This window comes from Astyanax mexicanus, chromosome 1, assembly GCF_023375975.1.
Source record: "Astyanax mexicanus isolate ESR-SI-001 chromosome 1, AstMex3_surface, whole genome shotgun sequence".
NCBI classification, from domain to species: domain Eukaryota; kingdom Metazoa; phylum Chordata; class Actinopteri; order Characiformes; family Acestrorhamphidae; genus Astyanax; species Astyanax mexicanus.
In genome coordinates, this window is record NC_064408.1 from 17,530,011 (window position 1) to 17,547,034 (window position 17,024).

General features: G+C 36.7%; 1 long non-coding RNA gene across 1 annotated transcript; it reads left to right on the top strand.

Annotated features, from left to right (window-relative positions):
* The first annotated feature begins 3,463 nt into the window (after nucleotides 1-3,463).
* LOC107197823 (uncharacterized) lies at nucleotides 3,464-16,498 on the top strand. Its single transcript, XR_002649472.2, has 3 exons — nucleotides 3,464-3,569; nucleotides 5,536-5,595; nucleotides 15,694-16,498. It is a non-coding gene; the product is annotated as an uncharacterized LOC107197823 (long non-coding RNA).
* The last annotated feature ends 526 nt before the right edge of the window (nucleotides 16,499-17,024 follow it).

Sequence of the window (17,024 nt, forward strand, 5' to 3'; positions counted from 1 at the left end):
TCACTATTTCACAGAGGTTTGGAGCTGAACTGGAATTTCGACTTCCTGTGACCTGTCGAGACTCATCTGCCTGCCCGGACTGAGGGTGTGTTGGGTGTTGGGTGGGGGGTGGTGCCTGCATGTGGGGAGGGGGCATAATTGGGAGAGATGCGGAGAGTGGAAGAAAGAGGGAGCTGTATCTCTCTCTCTGTCTCGGACACACACACACATATATACCACACTGCGGAACCTTTTATTATAGGCCTTTATGGTTAAAATCGTCTGCTCATTTAGATAGAATATTGTTTGAACGCATTACAGCTACACTATTCTTCAGACACTTTGGAAGGTATGAGTGAAACACTAATAAAAGCCATTAAATCATCAGTCTGGAAATCTGTGTTGGTCCATGAGTTTAAGAGGAGGCCTTTAAGATATGGAAGCCTCAGTGAAGTGTGTATGTCAGTTACTGCTCTGTTGGTCTATATAGCAAGAAATAAGCACTTAATATCCTTGCTGAAAAAGAAAAGCAGCCTGGCCAGCTTAGTCTGGTCAAGCTGGTTAGGCTGGTTGACCGGCTTAGTGCTTGACCAGCAGCGCAAGGTATTTTGGTTTTGTTTAATTACTCTCAGCCCTGGTTCTGAAGTCCTGCTTTTTGGCTATGCAGTCTTGTAGACAACCGGCCGTGTTGTGAAAAAATAAGAGACCACTTAAAAATTATAGGTTTCTTTGATTTTACCAAATTGAAAACCTCTGAAATATAATCAAAAGGATGATGGATAATCACAAGCCATCAAACCAAACTGAACTGCTCAAAGTTTTCACCAGGAGTGTCATAAAGTTATCTAAAAGCAATATGTAAGACTGGTGGAGGAGAACATGCCAAGATGTTATTCCACCAAATTTTGATTTCTGACCTCTTAAAACTTTCTGAATATAAACTTATTTTGTTTGCATTACTTGAGGTCTAAAAGCTGTTTACCTTTTTGTTATTTCAGCCATTTCTCATTGTGTCTGTGTTGTGAACACATTACACATCATACTGGATGCTTCCACTAGACTCTTCCTCAAATCAAACATATGCACATAGCCATTCTAAAAAACTTTTCACTATTTTAATCCCCTTATATGCCTGCATTGGTTTTATGTTTACTACACCTTTGGTAGGAGTTGCACAACAGACCCATTAAATAAACCCAGAATATATGAGGCAGCCATTATTTGTAATAAAAAAATAAATAAGTAAGAGACCACTACAGTTTCTGAATCAGATACAGAGCTTTCAGACCTCAAATAATACAAGAAACTTTTTAAGAGTTCAGATATCAATATTTGGTGGAATAATCCAGTTTTTTAATCACAGTTTTCATGCATCTTGGCATGTTCTCCTCCACCAGTCTTACACACTGCTTTTGGATAACTTTATGATTCAAGCAGTTCAGTTTGGTTTGATGGCTTGTGATCATCCATCTTCCTCTAGGTTTTATTCCAGAGTTTTTCAATTTGGTAAAATTTATTCTGATCAGGAGTCAACCTCAGGTAACACTTCCATGTGGGGCCAATTGAGAACCAGGGAATTTTGTTCACATATGGATGTCAGTGCTGGTCCCCATCAGAGGCAGTGATGGACCCAGGTGGGCTTAAACATGGGCTCCATCTGGGTTATACATTGCACATGGGGCCTAGATGGGACCCATATGATATTAAAGTGGGCTGTAATGAAAATGAGTCTCAGTACAAATCCACATTCTAGCCATGTGAATCCTTTATACGTTTCTTGACTGGGAAGCTGGTCTTCCAGTGTAAGCATCTAGCTTAGCAGCATGAAGGGTATAATATTTCCTCAATGACCACCTTAGGCCATCTGAAACAGGCTCTTGAGCTTGATTATCAGCAGGGGTAAAGTTGTATGGACAAAAGTATTGGCACACCTGCTCATTTATTGATTCTTCCTAAATCAATGACAATAAAAATATTTAATACTGGTGGTGTTGGAGTCTTTCTACTAGATTTTAGAGCACAGTGTGTGTGTGAGTGTGTGTGTAGATAAATCATTTATTAAAAAAGGTGTCCACAACATTTGCACAACCTTGTTACACAGGTAGGTGAATGCAGAGTTAAGGATCTTCCCCAATTACTATTTTCCAGCCAGAGTTAACTAATTAGCTTAACAGCCTGTATTGAGTAAAAGTGGGTGTGTTAAAGCACTTTTGATTTAATTCATATTTTAAAAGAGTAATGATTGATTTTTTTTATTTCAACTGGCATTTATGACTTATATACTATGTACCTTAATATATGAGAAGGGTACTGTTAAAATTGTTAAATTGTTATAATTCACTTCATAATCAATTTTTTTAACACTTTAAAATTTTTAACACTTTAAAAGATTTGGTTAAGTAAAGATTGATTTTCAGTTTAAACAGGACAAATTTATTTTTATGGAACTGCATTTATGAATATATGTACTGTAATATATGAGATGGTTAGCAAACATATGCTATAGTAAATTACACATGTAATACATGTTTTTATACTAATGTTGTAAATCTATTGTATAGCATAAATACAATTCTCATTGTGTATTTAAAACACAATAACATAATCTGGTATGTACACACTAGAAACACATGTATTTGATAGTTTTATATAATTTTGAAACAAATGTTTAATACTCATTTAATAAGCACTGAATACATTCCAATGAATATTAATAATGCAGTGTTTTTTTTATATTTATATTTTCTGATTTAAAAAAGGCACATAAAATTTTAATAAAATAGAAAAGAATATAACTTATTTTTCTCAAATAGGAGAAATGGTTGATATATGGTTATTCGTTGGAATGGTGACAAAATTCTTTACAAAAATTTCATACAAAAAAACAATTGCACTTTTGCTTTTGGTATATAATGCTTTTTTTACATTAACTCCTTTAATATTTGTAAAAAGAAATGTTAATGTGGAAGTTTTGATGTTGACATCATTAAATGGCAAAACCCTTTCAAAATACTGGTTGACCAGTTGGATTTTTTAGCAGGGAATACATGGCTCTGGCAAAGTAAATGGAGTTTAATTACACTATATCAGGTATTGTACTATAAATACTAGTAAATTAATTTATTAACATACTGTATTAATATTAATAAATCCTTCATATTTGTATAGTTGATCATTGTTATTAAATAACTGACTCACCAGCACAATGTCATACCATCATTGCAAAAAATATATTGTTTTATTCTTGTATGAAAAGCCAAACTAGATAAGTGTGAGGGGATGAAGAAAGTATGTTTGTATATAATTTATCAAGATAACGAATGTTTTTAATACATAACTCGAGTTTATATATAAATACTTATTTATATATATGTAACTGTTCGTGTTTCCTCTCAGAACATTTAGTCCCACTAAATGAAAGAGAAAAACACGAAGGCGCGCGGGCACGCGCATGCGCACACACACGCACACCGCCCACGCGGGCCCGCGCGCAGAAGGCTCGAGGAGGCTGCAGTTCACTGTAGCAGCAGCAGAGTATCTACTACAATCCCAAAGACCCTTTCTACCACAGATAAACACGCTAAACGAAGGTAAAAACACGCACAGTAAACACGCGCCGCTTCTCCAGCCCTCAGCTCTTCAGTTCAGCTGTGCTTTAGGATCAGGCAGTCTTAGGGGGGTAGTGCTTTCATCATATTTAGGGTCTTTTGCGTCATAACAGTGCTGGGTACAGTGACGCCACCGCTCCTCTCGGTGCTGTTTACCTCTTGTGTGCTCTCTCCTGCAGTGGGCCCGTTTCCTACTGATACCAAGAGCTCAGGCTATTAACCCCTTATACCATCTTAATTGTGTCTAATTATTGGTTAATTAAGTTTTAATCTCTGTTTTTTAGTCAGGTCCTAGCCACTATGCTAATATTGGTCTCGTATGGGTGGTACTATGTGTGAGCTAGGTAGGTTTTAGGTGGATATGAGCTGCCTGACCAAAAAAATGGCCACCTGGATTTAACTAAGTAAATGATGTGTGGTTGAGTTCCTGCAGTTGGTCAGGTCTAGGTTCAGCAACAGTATGTGCTGAAAGAATAAGATCAGCTGACTACCTGAATATTGGCCAAGTTATTCCACCAATGGATTTTTTTCTTCCCCGGTGGCACGGGCATATTCCAAGATGACAATGTCAGGATTCATGGTGCTGGAATTGTGAAAGAGTGGTTCAGGGAGCATGAGATCATCATTTTCACACATGGATTAAGAGAGTTCACCACAGAGTCAAGATTTTAACCTCATTGAGAATCTTTGGGATGTGCTGGATGGAGAAGAGCTTTGTGTAGCGGTCAGACTCTACTACCATCAATGCTGCTGCAAGATCTTGGTGAAAATTTAATGCAACACTGGATTGAAATAAATCTTGCGACATTGAAGAAGCTCATCAAAACAATCTCACCATGAATGTGTGCTGCAATTCAAGCTAAAGGCGATTCAACTAACTATTAGAGTGTGTGACCTTTTTTTTTGACCAGGCAGTTTACATGGGCAAAGAAGTAAAAAGTACTTACATCCATTACTTAGGTAGAAGTAAAGACACTAGGGTTTAAAATACTCAAACTTTTTACTCAAATAAAAGTGTAAAAGTGCTGATTTCAAAACTACTTCAATTATAAAAGTAATAGTAATGTAAGTGCAATAATGCCATTGACTAAAGCTTAGGCTGCCCCACAGGATCCTATAGTGCACTAACTTCCTCCCTAAAACATTTTTCTAAAAGCCGTAATGACTATAATGTTATAATAAAAAATAAAATTATAATGTTAATAAATATGGGATGCACTAGGCTCCCTGTTTTAGCTGCATATATACCCATTGAAAATGAATGTATTTTAGAACAATGTAAATATATTAAAGAAGCATAGTTGGCACATTTCACTGCTCGAGTTCTCTGGAGTCTCTGCCAAAGATCACCTTCATACTAGACTACAAACATCTGCTATGTTCTTGCTGGAGTTAATGGTTTATGTTCATAATTTCACATCCAACAGCAATCAAATTCAGCTGTAATGAAAACAAACAAAAAAAAGAAGTAGAAGACACCATACTAGTTCATGTCCCATAACCTTTGGCATGTCAGTGTTTTTTGGTTAAATATGTATGATGCTTGTGTGATGTACATATATTCTGAGTGAAAAATCCTTGGAAGCCCAGCCCAATATTACTGTGACATTTATATTTGTGTACATAAATGCTTAAACTCTTCAGAAATGTATAATGTGGGAACTTTATTGCATATTAAAACATTTTATAACATCTTTCTTGTCTTGGGGGTCCCCCTCGGCAGTTGAGGGCTTCTATGCAACTGGTGTGGGTTTGGAAAGGAAGTTAGTTTTTGAACTAATTTAACCTTGATTTAGACATACTGTTTTAATGTGTTATTCTTGCTGGTTTAATCATTTATTCTTTAATGAATTATGTCATTATTTTATTGAAACCTTGACCAGCTGAACACACGCATATGCTGAGAGACTGTTCACGTCTAATTCTGAGTTGCTTTGCCTATTTGCAGCTGAGGGTTAGCTGCTGCTATAGGGAGTGTCCCTGCACTGAGGAAACAGCTCAGGAAGTGGTGAGTGAGCTGGCTGTGTGTGTGTGTGTGTGTGTGTGTGTGTGTGTGTGTGTGTGTGTGTGTGTGTGTGTGTGTGTGCGTGTGTGCGTGTGTGTGTGTGTGCGCATGTTCAGCATCCTGCCTTAATGCACTCCCTCTACTGGTGTCCACTCTGTCACTCTCGCTGTGAAACTTAGATTTGTACAAATCCACCAGCAAAGGATGGAGAAGGATGGAGGTGGATATGAAACAATCTTATGCTTATTACTGAGGGGATGATTCTAGATTTTAGAGCTTTGCTGTGAGGATTTGATTGCATTTAGTGATGAGTTCAAGGGCCATTAAGGATTATATTTTCTGTAGTAACTAATAACATGATCAGGATGTATCATTAGATATTAAGGAAACATGCTTAAAGCACTTACAGCTGGTGTCAGCAGAGCTTCAGACAGTATTTTCTTATTTGAACTATGTGGTATGTCACGGTCATATCTGCATCAACCACACCCACACCCCCAGTCCCATTTCCATTTCCATACCCGGTGCCAGGTAAAGACATTAACACACACACGCACAGTGTACTGTAGTCATGGTAAGGGGTGAGCTGAACAGGTAATCACTGAGCTTCAGTAAGATTGCTAATCATAGCTGTGTGATATATAACACCACCACTAGCGTAGTAGAGATGGGCATTTTAGACACTAAAACACACATTTATATATTCACTGGTAAGCTAAAGTGAGTAAGACTTGTAGTTGCATGCCACTGTATGTAAATCTGGCAATATTTGGGTTGCATCTGGGGTAGAAAACTCTATCCAGTGTATCTATATCTTACTGATTGTTCCTCTAAATATTTTACACTTCTACTCAGTGTTAAAACTCTTGCATGGACTGCAATTGAAAAAAAAAATTGGACCAGTGAGTTTTTTGGCTTTCTCGGTTACATGACATCGGGTTCAGTAGCTCCTCCATTTCCACTCGCTGTTGTGTTTACGTGGATCTCCGTGGAAAGAACATACATGGTCGATCCGGACAGGAATACAATTACAGAAGACCCCTATAAAAGAGAAAATTACCCCCCTTGAGAAACTAATCCCATCGGGATAGGGCTTAAGAGTTATGTTTTTGTGGTGAGAATGTTGGATTTTTATTGGTGTAGCACTGCATAGTCACCCAGTCTCCCACATGGTATCATGGCTCACTGGCAAGTATGTTGTTACCCCACGCAAGTATTGTTCATACCCAACTCCCCAGCTCATCATAAAAGTATTGGATTGATCAGCACCATTCCAGAGAACACAGTTCCACTGCTCTACAGCTCAATGCTGGGGGCTTTATATCCCTCAAGTCCACAGTAGGCATTAGGTCTGGTGCCAAAAATCTCTATGTTTATTTCCTATTCTATTGGCAGCACTTCTCTACAGGCACTAGAAAAGCTTTGTGTTTGTGTCAGCAATGGGTGCAAATTCGCTGAATGCATTTATTATAAGGTATGTTCCCAAACATTTGGACATAATGTACAGTAAATTTAATATATTTTCTCCCAGTGAGTGATATTTGCAGTTGAGTCATGAGACATGTTTGTTACAACCAATAAACAGATTAATCAGAAAATCAGTTCTACCTCCCTTTTTCCTTCTTTCTTTCTCATTTTTTTTCTTTCTGTCTTTCTTATTTTTTCTTTCTCTCTTTCTTTTCTTATTTTTTTTTCTTATTATTTTCAAACCTGAACCTTTTGCAACAGACAGTGAGAGAGAGCGCAGACTTAGTGTGTGGAATCAGGTCACAGAATTCCTGAAGCTTGTTCGGGAAATCTGGAACACCCGGAATTCCAGAGGAGGGGCCTGCGCTAGAGAGCGCTCCATAAACAAATACTGCAGCAAGCGCTAATAGAACCCACATGCTTGCGTTCACGAAGAGGAGTGGATGCTGGGAAGGAGCGGGTACTTTCCAAGTCGTTTCCTGGAGTCTGACCTGCCTTCTCCAAAGTCTGCAGTGCAGTTCACATTCTGTAGCACTGCAGACCAGTACACACTGGTTATATGCAGTTCAGGGCTGTGCGGATATTTTAGTTTCTTAAGAAAATTATGTTTAAAATTTAAGAGTTTCATACTGGGCAGCTAACAGTTCATTAGCTCTGATGTAGACACATTTATTAGAATATACACAAACATAACAACAGTAAAAATGTGTTTGTATGCATGTCAAAATGTTTGTTGAACCATTTGCAAATGTCTTCATAAAAAAAAGCCCTAGTATACACATAGAGGTGCTATAAATAGTTATTTTAGTGGAGACATAGACAAAGCACTTTTGGTTCCATAAAGAACCATGGTTGTAACAGTGATATGTAAGGATGAAGAAGCTTACTAGTTTAAAAGATCTTTACACTTCAGTCATCTTTCTTTAGAAGCAATTATTTCTTAAATCCCACTTTCATTAATTTTTTACATAGATTTTGACATTCAGCAGTGTTCTTTTGGGATCATTGGGACATTGGGATCCATCATTATAAAACTAGGTTTTAAACAGTTATGAATATGATGTACACTTTAAATTATATATACACTTTAAATATTATATATAATTAGTTAATTTAATCCTTAGTAAAATATAAGTACAGTTTTTTGCACTATACGTTGCACTTAAAATCCCTTCATTTTCTCAAAAATTATAATCTAGTGAGCCGTGTGTATGAATTTTACCAGTCAGGTTGTATTAGCATTAGCCGCTAAGCGTTAGCTCTTTCCCCGTTCAGAGGTGAGTATTATCGGCCTGTAGCCTGCTGCTAACCCCAGCTAGCATTGTTGGAGCAGCATAGCATTAGCTGCTAAGTGTGCTAAGCGCTAGCTCTTTTGCTGTTTAGAGATCAGTATTATTGGCTTGTAGCCTGCTGCTAACCCCATCTAGAACTGCTGGAGCATCATTAGCATTAGCCGCTAAGCATGCTAGCTCTTTTGCTCTTCAGAGATGAGTATTATCGATCTGTACCCTGCTGCTAACACTGGCTAGCACTGCTGGAGTAGCATTAGCATTAGCCCCTAAGTGCCCTAGCTCTTTTGCTGTTCAGAGATAAGTATTTTTGGCTTGTAGCCTGCTGCTAACCCCATCTAGAACTGCTGGAGCAGCATTAGCATTAGCCACTAAGCATGCTAGCTTTTTTGCTGTTTAGAGATGAGTATTTATGGTCTGCAGCCTGCTGCTAACACCATCTAGAACTGCTGGATAATCATTAGCATTATATATTTATACCACTCCAGCCCATGCGTGACATTATATATGGTACCGATCGTTTCATATTTATCTGCTTCAGTGAGTCATATTCTATTGGCAGTACTTCTCTACAGGAACTAGACAAACTATGTGTATGTGTGTTTGCACATCTCTGTCAGCATTGTGTGTGACTAAAAGTAGCCAAATGCATTTATTATAAGGGGTGTTCACAAACATTAGAGTATACAGGGTCAGTTTCCCAGAGAAGGTTTAAGCCTAGTTGTAGGTGATATTTTTCTTTTAATGGAAAATTTCTATTCAGAATGCTGTGTAGTCTAAAACTAGGTTTAATTCTTGTCTGGGAAAATATTGCATAGTTTATAGAGTGTGTCTAACAAAAACATGAATATAAAAAAATTATTCTTGAATAAAAAGGTTGTATAGGTTGCTTTTTTGTATTGTAAACAAGCTGCTTTTTTATTTTCTCATCTTAGTAATGAATTTATTACTGCACGTCACCTGTCAGACCTCTTCAACTGCTGAATTTTTCTCTTCACTGCTGAAACTGAGACCTAATTCAATGTTAATCTGAGCTACAAGCGTTGCCATGTGGGTCAGCCAGACCTGAATCTTCTTGTACAAGTTTTCTCCAGTTTCCAGTTTCTTTTTAAACTCTAGCTTTATTTGTAATTTCTGTAAAATGTGCTATGTGTAATTTTCAATCAGTTCCAACACTGCTTTACTACAGAATTTTTTTTACTAGTGTAAATCCACTTTTAAAGTTAAGTATATTTTCATCGCTACCTACCAGCTGTAAGCTGTTAACCAATGGACTGTTTGCTAAAAGAAACATCCCCTCTTCTTAAAAACAACATAATATTTGTCACAATGTACTAATATTAATGTTATTTATTTACAGTTCTTAATTTACTTTTTTAATTTTTAGTTCATTCATTTTCTTTAAAAGCTCTGGCAGTTTACTGCAACATTTTGTACACTGGATTTTGTACCATTTCCGGTAATTGACTGGACCTGAAGGGCTTAAATGGCAAAAAAAAGAAAAAAAAATGGGCATGTTCTGAAACTTTTGACTGGTAGAGTGTATAGTATTTTTCCATTTTAGCAACCGACGACGAGAAAATTCTAATTAAATAAGACAAAATGTTGTCAAGTCAAAGTAGACAGATTTGCTGAGATTGCTTTCCGTTGTTTTTCAGCAGAGCTGAGGACGGCTCTCACCATGCTGCCTCTAAAAATGGGCCACAAAAATAAGAACAGCAGTCCGACCCTGTGCTTCTTTCCAGCAGACGTGTCCTCAGCAGCGCTTCTCACAGCAGTGTTTGTGATGCTGTAGGAAGGTTTGTTGAGAGTTGGAATCTAGGGCAGAGGGTGTGCCCTCCACCATACTCAGATGTTTATTGAGTCCAATAGAGTCCCGTTTGTATGAGTCGCTGTATGTTGCGGTACGCGCTTTTAATCATGCTACTTCATTGGAGCTGCCATCCAATTAACTATTTATCACAAGAAATGGTCGTCACAACAGCTTTCACGCGCACACACACACACACACACACACACACACTCACACACTCACACACACACACACACAGTTTAATTTCGTTGACTTGTGTGGAGCAGATGCCTTTGTTACTCAGTAACAGAGCAGAGCGCACAAGAGCAAAATAAACCCAAAACAAGGTAACATAATAAACAGAGTTTCATTAATACCCACAAATACAATAAGATCCCCTGTTTAAAGTGCAACTAAAAGAGTTGGAAAAAGGCACCAGTAATCTTTTAATTTGAACTTTTCTTCATATTCATATTGTAAAGACATAATCATACTTTTTTTTCTAAATATGGCTTTTATGTATGAATTGTATGGCAACTGCTGATAAATACCAGCAGTTCAAATACAAAATAGTGCGAATTTTATCCAGGATGTGCTTTGAAACTGAGCTCCAAGCTAAAGGCTCAGACCCGTCACGCTGGGTTAACCTTCCTAACCTGAGAGTCTGGGTTAAAGTACCTCAGACTGAGCTCGGTGTAATGTTTACCCAGCACAAAACCAGGTAATAAACAAGAGTGCCTCTTTTTTGGGGGGGAATTGGAACAGAGACTAGCTGCTAAAACTGCTAAGCTTCAATTAGCAGTTTTGTATCTTTAAACTTTAATATATTTTTTATTCTTAAGTTCAACCAAACACTACTCAATGTAAAAATGCCTATTGCCAAATTCATTCACAATCCATTTTCCCCCTTATATGCAGTGTACAATGCAGACAGCTGCCGCTGTGATTGATCCACAGGGTGTTGTCATGTTCCCAGACTCACATTCCAACTTTCACAGTTCAAACTGCAGTGTGGTGCTGAGTTGCGGACACACCATCACACAAGTGTAAACACTTAAGGAGTTGGCATAAGGTACACAGTATATACTGCATCCAGCCAGCAGAGGCACTAGAGCTGTGGTGGTTTCACTTTTGAGATACATTGAGTTATCCATGTTTTCTACAGTTACTTTTCTAAATAGAATGAGAATAAAAGTGCCACTATTTTATAGCACTGACAGAAGGTTTTTATTGTTTGGTCATTTAAACCAGTTTAAAGCAGCATTGTGTGTAATCTGGTCATTTGTGCTCGTGGTTCTCCTTATATTTGGGAGTATAATTCACTTTTACTTCACTTTGGTATATACAGATTATGCTTTGAGTGCCCCCTCAATGCACACATATGGGTGATGGTGTCGATATTTTGTTTCACCTCTAGCACACAAGCCTTTCTAAAAAATAAAAAGCTGAGAGTGAAAAGTGAAAGAAGCATGTGGACTGAGACAGTCGACTAAAGCCCTATCTGGATGGGATTAGTTTCTTAGGGGATCCTCGGGTAATTTTCTTTTTTAATGGGGGGTCTCCTGTGATTTTATTGCCGTCCTGAACACGACCATGTATGTGTTTTTCTTAGACGTCACCTCTCGTTTAATAAAATTTGTCCAATGCCCCACACCGTAAGTACCCTTTAGTTGCGCGTTTCCACAGAGATCCATGTAAACACAACAGCGAGTGGAAATGGAGGAGCTACTGAATGCGATGTCATGTGACTGAGAAAGCCAAAGAAAACTCACTGATCCTCCAGTTTTTTCAATTGCAGTCCAGGTGTAAGAGTTTTATCACTGAGAATCTAATCCCGTCCGGATAGGGCATATGATTGCAGGATTTTACACAATTATAACAATTACACAGCTTTACTGCACACGTGTGCAGCTTCAGTAGCAGAGTTACAGCCATTTTCCTGTTTACAAGTCAGTGGAGCAAAAAAATGAATTTGGAGCTGCTATATTAAGATACCGTTGCTACATAATGTTGCATTAATGTTGATAATAATGTCCAAACTATGCTGCTTTGATCACATAATCTGAAGCATGTTTGTGGGAAATCCCACATTTTAATATGAACTGACCAATCATATACCAATAACTTACAAATTACATTTTGGAACCTCCTTTGGTAAGTTAGACCCAGCATAAACAGAGCTATAAAATAGCCATAAAATAGGTAACATGTATTTGTATGTCAAAACTAACTAAGTACATAATATTACGAATACACCAAAATAAACCAATGGTCTAAAATCAAAACTTAAACTGAAGAAATAAAATCCAAATACTGAAAACAAAACAGGTTTTCATCCATTTTGGTCACTTTATTCACTGTAATTACTGTAAATATATATTTGTCATTCCTTTTAATTGAAAAAGCAATTCTAAAACACACAATTTCATTTTTCATTCAAAGCATTTATTGAACACTGAACATTTTAACATCCCAGCTGTTTATCTATTATTTGATCGTGTCATCAAATCTTTCATTGTTGAGTATAAATTACATAAGTATAAAGTTTTTTTTTATTTATTCAGCTGAACAACAAAAAGGTGCAATTTTTGTCATTTTTTGGCTGAATAATAAATCTTGTCCAATATTGAGAGCATTCCTATTGGATATTAACTTTTTAAAGTTTGTATTTGTTGAAAAATGTAAGGAAAGTAAACACATACTGCCCACATAGCCATAATAGTTTTATATTAATTATTGATTAAAAGAAAACAGAGATGTAGCTGTAGATGTAGGTTGGTGCATATGTGTGTGTATTTATTGAGAATGTAGTTATAGATTATAGCTTTTGTTATTGTGTGTGTGTGTGTTTGTGTGTGTGTGTGTGTGTGTGTGTGTGTGTGTGTGTGTGTGAGTGCTCCTCCACTCCTCAGCTCGGAGGGCGTGGGTGCGCTGTTTGAACTCAGTGGTTAAGCTGTGAGCCTCAGATGAATGCAGGGGGAGCTCAGTCTCCTCTTTGAAGTCTGACACGGCGGTGGTGCTGTGGTGGTGGGATGTGGAGGGGGAGGTGAGGGGAGGGGGGGGGGTGGGTTATCCCTCCCACCAGGAGGGGCCTGGGCAGAGAAAGAGAGAAACTTTCCTGTCTTGTTTTTGTGAGGAACACTAGAGGTCCAGCTTGAGTCTCGGATGCTCAGAAAATGTCACAGAACGGTATAATGGAGATTCCTGTCTGAATTATTCATCCAGAGAACAGGAGTGATACACCTGTATATGCTGAGTGTTCTAACGGTGTAAAACAGTCTAAAGTGAACTTTTCACCCCAAAAACTATATGGATCTGAATGTGGGTCTACAGGTCAGGGCCTCCCTTTTATAAATATGCAGCATATCGGTTGTAGTTTCAGAGTAATAATACTGTTTAAAGAAAATGCTGTTCAGTATAATAATACTGGTATTATTATTGTGTAGATAGTACCGTAGTTTAAGTTGTTTTAGTTTATTTTGGTCATTTATTATTATTTAATTTTTTTTATTATTATTTATTATTTGAGTTAAACATGAGTTAAACATAGCGTTAGCATGTTAGCAAATTGCAGCTAATATATACATACAAAAACACAGTCCAGTTCAGTAGCTGTGTAAACTAGAACTAAAACACTATTCTTTCTTTATCTCTTTTTGTCGCTATAAGGCACCGGATTTTAAGACGTACTATCCTCCCTTTTATAAAGGGCCTCCCTTTTATAAATATGCAGCATATCGGTTGTAGTTTCAGAGTAATAATACTGTTTAAAGAAAATGCTGTTCAGTATAATAATACTGGTATTATTATTGTGTAGATAGTACCGTAGTTTAAGTTGTTTTAGTTTATTTTGGTCATTTATTATTATTTAATTTTTTTTATTATTATTTATTATTTGAGTTAAACATGAGTTAAACATAGCGTTAGCATGTTAGCAAATTGCAGCTAATATATACATACAAAAACACAGTCCAGTTCAGTAGCTGTGTAAACTAGAACTAAAACACTATTCTTTCTTTATCTCTTTTTGTCGCTATAAGGCACCGGATTTTAAGACGTACTATCAATAAACTTCTATTTTCTGGTCTATTTTCATACACAAGTTGCACCAGATTATAAGGCGCATTATTACTATAATGCAACACTATTATGGAACAGGGGTGTCGCTATGTCTTCAAAACAGTAATTCTTTTCTGGAGTGCTGGTTGTTAAAATACACAGATTTTTCCTAAATACTATTTATTTGGTTGAGTAATACGCTTCCGTTTATTTACAGTAAGCTTAGATTTCCAGATTTCCACTAAGGCTGGGTGCAGCATATATTTTTTTATTTTTAAACTCTCAGTTCGTAATTACTTACAATATTCTTTAGCATAAAAATTTTGTAATATTTAATACTGTCTTAACTAGTCTTAATTAATAATTAGTTAAGAAATTACTGAACTATTTAATAATGTTTATAACAGTCGTAAGTTCTATCTATTGTGACCCTTATTATAAAGTGTTACCCATTTTATTGACCTTTTATGAACCTTGCTGTTCTAGCACATAGTGTACAGCAATCTATTTGAAAAATCATCTTTGCTTTAATAGTATAATAAAATTAAATAGTCCAATCATATTAAATATTGATATAAAAAGATTTCCCTATTTATTTTGTGTTAGGGTTGTTTTGGGTTGGGCATGACAGTCCCTGACTAGCATGAAAAAGCCCAAAATATAAAATAAACAATTTAAAAGAACTTTTTTTTTTTTGCTCCTACACACACTTTACTGATGTCAGTTCCTCTTTGTGATGTCATTTAAAGCAACAGTGCATAATTGATAATAAATACTGAGGAATACATACAAATTTCATATTTTTACAAAGTCTAAACAAAAATGTATTTGTAAAAGGTTTTCATTTTTTACCATTGATTAAAACATTATTTATTTATAATATTCCCATTTATTTTTATAGATTCAAATATTATCCTAAAATAACGCTTGGTTTCACAGGCCATTTAAGAAGTGGGAAGTTCCTTACAGCTTTTGTCTGACATTTTAACTCATGAAGAACCTACACTGTATACACTGAATATCCTGAGAACATCATTATCCATATATCTAGTTCCATATATCTAGTTCTGACCTGATTTCTTAAACAAAGGGTTCAAATATAAGCTATAAAATTGTTGTTGTATTATTTCAGAAATTAAATACAAAATATGGTTTATTTATAGTTATTAAGTAATAAGTATTTTATTGTACAGTATAAATGTATTATTATTATTTTAGCTTTAAGCTTAGAAAATGAACTTTGGCACATTTATTATTATTTTTTTTGCATAATGCATCCCATCAGACTTTTCGTTGAATGACTCACCTACCAAAGAATGTATTTGGAGGCGGAGCATAAAAAGGTCACTTCAGTACTTCATGACAAATAAGCTTTAAGACTAATAACTGAGTAATAAAAGTAGTGTGGAGGAAAAAGTGCTGTTTAGCTGAAAATAAGAGTGAAATCATGTCACTGGTGCTTCTCCTGTTTACGCTCACCTTTGTCTCTTTCAGAGAATCCTGAGCGGGGGAAGTCCCGCTTCACCCAGACCTCCCAACCTGTCTGTCTCTCCTTGAGTCCTCACTACGCTCACGCACACACTCAGAGGCATGCTGCGTCGTGTCTGGGAGCCACCTCAAAGTGCAGCAGAGGCCCAGGTGTGCTGTGGTGGTTGGGGGTGGGATGGGTACAGGCAGGCCTGTGTCGGATCCCCTGGCAGGCGGAGGTGTTCCCTGTGCTGGCTTGTTTCTCCTCTTTTCTCTTACCTCTCTTTTACTGTGTCTAAAAGTTTAACATGTAAAGCCACTGTGTTCTTTCTCTTCTAGCTCCCTTTGTTTCTTTCTTTTGGTAAAACATCCAATAGAATTTAAAATGAAGCTTTTAAATAACTATGGTCACTGTAGGAACCCACCTAGTTTTTTCTTTTTTTTTTGCTTTGCAACTGTGTTTAAAGAGAAAATCTATACATTTTCTAACAGTTTCGATATGTGTTCATGTTTAATGGGGACAGTTTAACCCAAAAGAGCATCATACATGGTGAAAAATAGCATCATAACTGGATGAAATCCGCATCTCCATAAAAGTTGTCAGTATACAGAAGCATGAAGTGCTGTAAGATTTTGTGGGAAAACACTGCACTGACTTTAGACTTGATGTAACACAGTGGATCAACACCAGCAGATGACATGTCTCTCCAAACCATCACTGATTGTGGAAACTTCACACTAGACCTCAAGCAGCTTGAACTGTGTGTCTCTTCACTCTTCCTCCAGACTCTGCTTCCTTGCTTTCCAAATAAAATGCAAAATTTACTGATAATCATTGATGGTTGAGAGAATTCCAATAATTAATACTGTCTTGCCATGAGAATGAGCATGCTGGCTAATATTTAACCTCACTCACAAGGTAACACCTCTCAGCTTATACAGGTGAGGGCATTTCCAAGCCGCCCCTGAGGTAACACATCATGATCAATGTACATATTTCTATTTTATAACTGTTGACATGTAAGTGCAGTTTTTTATAACCTTTTTTTAATTAAAGCTCAGTACGTTTGAAAAACATTTTATATATTTATATTATTTATATAAGCACATATTTTATCATTTCAATGGGAAATCCAAGGACATGATATCTCATTCCACTGGCGTGTTTGATTAGAAATAAGAGTGTGAATGTTGTGAAAATGGTGGATATGTTCATAGATAAGTGTATTCATGTTCATATGCTGTTTTAGTGTTGGCTGCTTGTGTGCTTGTATAAGCCTTTATAGCTCGTATTAAAAACGGCTTTGGTTGGAAGTGAATGTGAAAACACTCACACTCAAAGAAGTCTTCCTCAGACT